At 36.9% G+C, this 8,910-nt stretch overlaps 1 long non-coding RNA gene across 1 annotated transcript; it reads right to left on the reverse strand.

Annotated features, from left to right (window-relative positions):
- Positions 1-5,965: 5,965 nt before the first annotated feature.
- Positions 5,966-7,168, reverse strand: LOC122968838. The gene is made up of 2 exons (XR_006398901.1): positions 6,936-7,168; positions 5,966-6,822 (listed from the first exon to the last, which is right to left on the reverse strand). It is a non-coding gene; the product is annotated as an uncharacterized LOC122968838 (long non-coding RNA).
- Between the last annotated feature and the right edge of the window lie 1,742 nt (positions 7,169-8,910).

The following is an 8,910-nucleotide window of genomic DNA, read 5'->3' on the forward strand; positions in this document are numbered from 1 at the left end:
CAAATTAACATTATATTGTTAAATTATGTGATTATAAATTTGTAATCTGTCAATCTGTATTTACTGTATTTCACAGACACAGTATACATGTAGCACATGGTAAAGGTACAGTAAGTAATCACATGATTTGTTGGAAATCCCATTCAGAAACATGTCCGCATAACATTATGGGAAACTGAGGCAAACAACGCTTCTATATTAAGGGGGATTGTTGGAGGCCAAAGCATTGTCTTGGGGATTGCTGCAAGATAACAGGTTTAAGAGGTTTAAGGATAGGGCTAAGAGACTTCAGCTCCAGTTGGACTCTCAGATTTAAAGGCTCATCCATTGCTTTCCCCCCTTCCCTTCCTTCACTCATCTTCTCTCACAGCTCCCAGGCTGAGTTCTGGAGAAGATTATGTCTGATTTTTCCATTATGCAAATTGTTTTCTCCGTCCAAGCCCTCTGTCATCATTTAGGTTTGTTGAGAGATTGCTTTCTCATTTGTACCAAACCCAACAGAAAATAGCCAGGTTTTAATGTAGTGCATTACAACGAGCTACAAAGGCCTATTGTCCTGCTTTCAGAAATCAGAAAGCTCAGATGTTTGATAGGTATTGTACTGTAGAGAGAAACAACACAGGATCCGTTATTGTAATGGATTTATCAGGTAATCTTGCACTTACTGTGCTGATTTTAAAATCCTAAAAGTTAAGTGAATGTTTTGATCACAAGTTTGACCACATTTCTGTCATTGCCTGCCAAAAATAATCATGGATTTGTAGCCTGATTGGATTGGTGATGTATGTTTGAAATGACGTAATACAGTATGTCATTAAAGAACGCTCTCTTTGGCTCTATGGGTTCCCCAGAATGGTATGTTGCTATTGCTATTACATATTTTAATAAAATATCACATATTTTGCATTTTATTTTTTGACAATGCCTGGATGGATGAATGTGATAAAATGAACTGTACACTCAATACAGTACAGTACAGTATGACTTTATTTTATAATCTCAAATTCAGTAGAATGTGACACATTTTGAGGCTGACTACATACATGGTTTTGCATATGTGGAATACAAAATGTAAAACAATAATCATTTAATAAATCTGGAAATTAACATAAAGTTCAAAACGTGCTAAATCCCTCTGATTAAATCAGCAAGGGCACAGATTGAAGGTAATCATCAGAATGCCTCACACAAGAGGTCAAGTGGTCTTAAACAGGCTTAATCTATGTATGTACCATATGATAAGCTCAAGCTTTACATATTAAGCAGGCTGCACAGTTTCAGTTTGAAGGGCCTACTGTACAACTACTGCAAGTAAACTACACTTAACTCTTTGCTTTCATTTTGCACCTTTTTAAAATAAGCTGTCTGGTCTGCAGGATCAGAGACAAATGATGATGTTGGTATTGTTTTAACATTATGCAGCCATAAATTTCTTACAACTTGTTTACAATCACCATTTATCTTCCTCTGTCTATTTAACCTGCCTTTCACCCACTGTCCTACATCCATCCATCCATTTTCTTTCATATCCTCTAGAGGTTCACGAGGGAGCTGGAGCCAATCTCAGCTGACATTGGGCGAGAGACGGACAGGTCACCAGTCAATCACAGGGCTGACATATAGTATAGAGACAGACAACCATTCACACACACATTCACACCTACGGGCAATTGAGAGTCACCAATTAACATTACTTGCATATTTTTGGTCTGTGGGAGGAAGCCAGAGTACCCACAGGCAGGCACAGGGGGAACATGCAAACTCCACACAGAAAGGCTCCAGCTGGCAGATGGGTTTGCATTAAGAACCCTGTTGCTGTGAGGCGACAGTGCTAGCCACTTCACCACCGTGCCGCCCTCACTGTCTTACAGTAGGAAGAAAACTTGGCGTCAATTTATCTTGCAATATTCATTAAAGTAGAAGCTTTCTGATATTTAAATGGAGCCCCATTGTGTGATTCATGTTATTTGTCACAAAGATGTCACAAAGTCCTTGTCTAACTCTGTATTTACTTCACTTTTGAGATTGTAATAGAGGAAAATCTACAAGTACAGCGGAATCAACTCAACAGATTGAAAGAATATGTGTTCCTTATATTTTATACATTAAGTGATCATGTCAATTTTTTCTGTTTTTTTTGTCACGTACATAGCAAGATGGGAGTGCAGATGGCTGCCTCAGTGTTCTCTCTCTAGAACTTTTTCTGTTTTTGTTTATTTGTTCAGTCTTCAGCACTCCTTTAGGGTTTGTTGTCCTTGTTTTGGCTGTATGCCAATGTGTATCTTTCTGAAGACTGTTGTGTTTAAGTACATTGAGAGCCACTAGAAACTAGAGTCAAATTCCTTGTATGCATAAACATATTTGGCCAGTAAAGCTGATTTTAATGTGGAACTCTCTCTCCTACTACTTTCTTTTTCCTACTGTATGTACTGTGACTCATTGGCCTTTGTAGTTATACTGTACCAGATCTTTTGCATGATATAGAAGACGCTGCAACATGATTTTTTTTAGGAATTTAAAGCAAGCATTTCAAGTACTTTATAAAAAAAACAGGTACTGGTATGCTATTATTTTGTTTTTGCCTCAGTTATACTTCCTTTCATACACATACTGTAGTCTTGTAACCACCTGACAACTTCAGTCTTCTATTTCTCTGGTCAAAGCACAAACAAATACATACAACATATGTAACCCACTGGTCACTGATTTTTCACAAGCAAATATAAATAACTTTTGTCTCGTGTCATATAGTACAGTGGAAAACACATATCACCAGTTACAAGTTGAAGCATGAACTCCCATGTGATGCTGATGATGCACACAACTTGTGCAATTCAGGAATGCTTCCCTATACCTTTGAAATGGCATACAGCTGAGAGGTCAGAATTTATGGGGAACTGGTGCTTTTCTGTGGTATTTTATAATTCAGTGAAACGCGTGCTGGTAAGATTTAAGGCACACAGATTTGTGAATTTGTGGTTATAAAGTTTCATGAGGCTGTGATTATCCTAAAGATCACAATAGATCATTTTATACAGTGAGGTCAAGTTTCAAAAAATGGTCTCACTACAATGAAACGGCTACTATGGGGACTAACATCATCACACATGAATACAATTGGGTTTATTGAATCCACAAGAGTGCCAGCTTTCCAGTCATACCAAATTTATGCAATTCCAAGACTGTTTAGGGAACCCCAGTATGAAGACATATTCAAATACACCATTTTTTAGAATAGGTGAAAGTAACACATTTATACTGCATGCAAAAAAACTGCATGGTTTTTGCCCCAAACTGCCTGGGATTAGCATGAAGTGGGCATGTCTGTAAAGGGAAGACTCGTTGGTACCCATAGAACACATTTTCATTCAGATATCATGAGGTGAGAGGTCAAGGGACCCCTTTAAAATGGCCATACTAGTTCTTCCCTCGCCAAAATATAACTACTTTGGAGCATTATATAGCCCCCTTCCCAACAAGCTAGACATGGTTGATACCAATGGATGCCTTGGGTCGTCTAGTTTCATATGATAGTAGTATCTTCACTCTAGCTTTACAACTGAGCCTGCTACAGTCTCTGAAAGATAGTAATGTCAGCTGAGGACACCGGCAGAGTACTGAAGCCACAGTCTTGAATAAAACTAGTTCAGGTGACTGCTTGGACACTCAGGAACAGCAGCAGAGATGTTGACACAAGGCCATCTATACTATTCAAATAGTAACAAATGACACAAATTCTGCCACAATAAAAACACAAGATAGAAGAATACAGATGGATTAAATTAATCAACCACCCACTCACTAATTCTGATGTTCTTTTTAGTGGTGAAATGTCACAAGCAGCAATTATTCAAAAAGAATGTCTGCCCATATGAGCACCTGTAAATTTTCAGGAGGCCAATCAGAAATAGGTCCAGTTCTTATTTCTATCCTTTCAGGTTTGTGATGAGGATATAGAACAAATATTTTTATTGCACAGAGAGCGAATGGGGGGCCAAGGTGGGAATCTGGAAAATGCATCACTGACACGAGCCAAACCCTGGAACTGAGCAGGATTTGGAGACAACAGTGACTTCCCTGCTGTGAACAGGAGACACTAAGAAAACCAAAGCTTCCTTCTCTTGTTTTCCCTCCTCACTGTTTTGTGTTTTTGTGCCAAAATGGTTCAAGATAAAATATCAGAGAGAATAAAACTGTGACCCTTGTGACTCAATGTGAAACAGTACTTTTTTTTTCCCACTAACATGCAGTAATATCCAGATGGAGTAAAGAAAGTGCGTGTCCCTTTGTTAGATACTGACTCCAACCTTTTGAAAAACAATACAATATGTTTAAGAGTACCTAATAGATGCAGGCAGATGGTTTTGTTTTTCTGAAATGGGCTGGCTCACAAAAGAGAAACAAATTCGAGTTGTTCAGTTTAAATCTGAAATCAGCTTACCTCAATCTCATTTTGCTTTTGTTGCTCCTCGTTGTCTGTAATGAGCAGTCGCTGGTGCTGCTGATATACTGTGTGGTTTGAGGATTAAGGCAAAAACATAGAAATGTCAAGCAAGAGACCAGGGGAAAACACTTTTTTTTTTTTTAGAGATAGAAAGGAGAAAAAAGTAGCTGTCTGGAGGAGCTTATTATTCTGAATGTACAAATGGTACTTCATTAGAATAAGTGGTTTCAATAGAAATAATAAAAATGGCAGACAAAAACAAATATAAAGCATAAGTATGTTTTTCTTGTTATCCTTAGTTTGTTCAACCAAGAGTTCTAAATAATAAAGAAATTTGATAAATATCCATACATTTTTTCTGATAATGTAGTATTGATAAAAAAAAAGTCATTTGGAACAGTGTGATATACAGTATATGATGAATTTTAGCCACCAGCTGCTTTCTATCATAGTTTTTTGAACATCACAGAGAAGACCTGTGTTCAACATGACAGATGATGATCCTTTAAGCTTATCAGACATATTTAATATTTATAACACTTTATTGCCTTAAGTGTGTTACTGTGTGTTGTGGAGGTTGACAAAGGCTGGGAATTGCATGGATGTGTGGCTCTATAGATTAAATTCACATATCTGAATCCCATTATGCATGGTCATGTTGCTATTAGAATATAAATCTGTACATACAGTTTAATTTATAACAGACAAAATTGTTATATTTGTTATTGACAAATATTAAAAATTATGTATTATTGTATAAACAACTACAGTAGGTGCAGCACTGGTCCATATGCATGTGAGATGTAATAGAGGGTGTAATCAAGTTTTGAACATACATTAATGAAGTCAATGAATGAACAATAATAATACAAATAGTGAAATTAAATTAAATATACCCAGGATCCAAGACAGAGAAACATTTTGGGCAAGTAAATGGAATTAAATTACACAAAGCAACAATAAACAGCCAAAGATCATATAAAGACCTCACAATAAAAGCAATATTTAAGTATTTAAAAGATGGTGAAACTCAATGTCAATGTAGAGTCAACAGTTTTTGGTTTTGGACTCTCAACAAAAACGTATTAAGTAAGTAAGTACGTAAGTATTTTGCATTTGAAATGGATATCATTAGACTGATATGTTTGTGTTGTTGCTGTCCCATTCATGTTTCCTGCATCCTTGAGATCCTTGAACTAACAAAAACTCAGCCTGTTCATTGTCATTCACTAGTGCAATGCTGCACTCCTATGGTGAAACTCAGGTACTGCAGAGACCTCTTAATTATATGACGTCAATTCACCACAAAACCTCAGTGTGACATGAAATAAGTCATATTTATGTAAACAAACAAAACAACACAGCTTAACATCTTCTTTAACATGTAATTAATTATGAAGGACACATTTAGCTATCGATATGTAAGTAACTAAATCCATATGGTGATTTAATACATGAATATCTGTGACAGATAATATTAGATTGGCATGAGATAAACAGTATGATAAATGAATAGATTGATTGATGGATGACCGTAGGTGTTACATGTTTATTAGGTGCATCTCTAAAAAAATGATAAAACATTTAAGACAAACACAAGAATAAGACAGGATCATACCAGCAATGTCACTATTAAGATGGCATGTTGCTGTTGATACAACAGAAGAAGAACCTCATTATATAACTGTGGCAGCACAGGCACAACTATGGAGCAGAGGGATGAACCTGAGTAGTCTGATATTGGTTTTCACAAACTGATACATTACATAGTTGTCTATATGTTAGGTGGAACAGAGCAGATGGTCCCAAATGCAGGAGACTGCAGGCAGAGCAAGGCTGAAAAATAACTCATCTTGTCTAGGTTTGTGTAGGCAGAACAGAACAAACCAAAAACAGAACAAAGGATCCAACAAAACTGAACTGAAAACCAGAACTTAAATACAAACTGAACTAATGAAGCAACAAGGAGCAGGTGGCAAAACACAAGGGCAGACTGGGAGCTGATTGGCTGGGAAAGACACATGGAGCAGGGCAGGGCTAACGAGACTGAATGCAGGGCAGGTGTGGAGGGAAGAGCAGGCTGAGGAAAACAATAAAAAAAACACAAAAGGCAATAGCTGCTCTGGGCTGAGGACAAATCAAAAACAGAACTCCATCCATGGGTAATATAAAAGTCTACAATATAATCACGTACAATCCTCTTCATATATAAACCGTCATTCATTAAACTGTCTCGGAAATACACAGCAAATTAACTCAGTCCAGTCTTAAACAGGCAAATTTTGGTGTGCAAGAGTGCTTTGTTGCCCTGTTAGCTTTCAGTTTGCAATTATGAGGGCATCAAATCAGGTGGTGGGGTGAAGGGGCAACAGGGTGGACTACAAGGACAGAAAAAGTTCAGGATTGAAATTTGAAATGCTGCATTACTTATATTTAACCAAATATGATTTAAAATGTGTTTGGTATAGCTTAACAGCCTTAACCAACCTACATATCCTGCAGGAACAGAACAACCTCATTTGGACTCCTCTTCCTCCCCACCTGTTGAATGCCAATCCAATATTTACTCTTTTAGACCTGACAGGTTCACTAATATTTGTATCTCCCTGGCCCCCCATTTTCTGCCCCTTATCCAGGTCACATTAGCAGCAGGGTAAGCAAAGTAGCCCAGAAACCCTTCTCCCCAACTATATTTTGTCTAATGTGAAGGAGGAGCTTTGAAAGGAGACCTGTTTCTCTTTTACTTGTTACACAATTGACCTTCATGTAGTGTACAGCTGATTTGTGTAAATGATCTTGGAGCAGCTTGCTCACAGGTAAGGGGAGGGACTCAACCTGAGGAGGAGGTGAACTCAGAGAGGCCGGAAAAAACAAAACAGTAAGCGTAAAGGTGCTGAATAGTACCAGCAACACATTCAGATTTTGTTTAAAGGTCCTGAAAAACTATCTTTCCAATCAACCTCTTATAATAAATGAGGGTCTGACATGGACGCTAAATGTTCTGCCAAAGTTAAAACATTTTAGGTTATTTCACGCAACAGATTTATGTTTTTGTCTTGGCTTTTCTCACTGGTTAAATGGCTCATTTGGGAAATGCTGATGTACTTCTGTGCAACAATCAGGATTTAGCGACATTTTAATCAAAATGTGATAACATTTGATGGGTTGTTTGCTTATGATGCCAGCACTGTCAATCAAGCATATTAGCTGAGTGTCGGAGTGTTAATATATTAAATAATCATGTTTTTTTTACTTTACTTTACTAAGTTTAAATTTGATGGTTTCTCATTTAATCATTAATATTCATTATCATAGAGAATACTTACAATTTGAAATCAAGTTTTAAGGTGTTTTAAAAACTAATAATTCATTTGTGGGCAGAGCTGTAGCCACCATCAAGGACACTAAAGTCACATCCTAGATATTTTTTGCTGTGAATCTGCAACTTTGGGTGATATTATTTTATGGGCTGGTTCCAGTATTTTCAGACTCAATATATTCTATTGATATTTAACTACTTTAATTAAATCAAAGAGTAAATGACTCAGTAAATGACAGTGTGGAGAGGTCTTTGAAACATTTAGATCTTCATGTTGGGAAAGAAGATTTACAGACGATATAACTGAGCAGAGACGTACAAAAAGTAAAGCAAAAGTACCCTGTTATTTTTATTTTTTAAATTCCCCCTCCAGTCAAAAGTGTATCTTTCTTCTTCTTACTTCATGTAGATGTTTGAACTTCACTGTACACAGAGTTGGACCCTAGAAGACTTTTTCACATTCATCTGCTAAGGGGGAAAAGTTTCACTGTGCTCACCTTAAATCAGGTTTTGAGGCGTGAACCTACAAGTAATTCGTGATCTACACAACTACTTTGGAGCCAATCCTGGTCCAGTATGCAACTTACACAGTGTGATGTGGAAACTTGAAACCCCCAGTGAGTATACACTGAGAATTAAACAATTTGAAATGAAAAGTATTAGCATGTTCATAGCTTCTGAATGAGAAGAAGATGTCATTTTAAGGATTTGAACCTGTTAATCAAATGTTTTTGTGGAAAAATCATATCAGGCACAAATTATGATTCGAAACAGTATTTTTTTTTATATATCTTGACATGTCTGGAAATGATCTTCAGTGTTTATTTGTATAAGGAAGCAAAATTAACTCATGCCACATACTGCAGCAAAACAGAGCAAGACACAAACAATATGCGAACAATGATACAATAAAAGTTAAAATGACAAGCACCAGATCACTCATGACTACATGAATGATCCCTGATGTGATGTGAGTGTGGATCAGAGAGGCTTATGATGTTTTTGAAGGGCGCTGCATTAAGTGTCCGTAAATAAAAATCCCTTAAAGAGAGAAAATCCTCAATTTTGGAGAAGAAACAGTGTTTTATTGTTAGTGCTACAGCTCTCTTGCACGTCAACGCACATGTTAAGTGATGCTACATGTGAA

This window comes from Thunnus albacares, chromosome 18 (assembly GCF_914725855.1).
Source record: "Thunnus albacares chromosome 18, fThuAlb1.1, whole genome shotgun sequence".
NCBI classification, from domain to species: Eukaryota; Metazoa; Chordata; class Actinopteri; order Scombriformes; family Scombridae; genus Thunnus; species Thunnus albacares.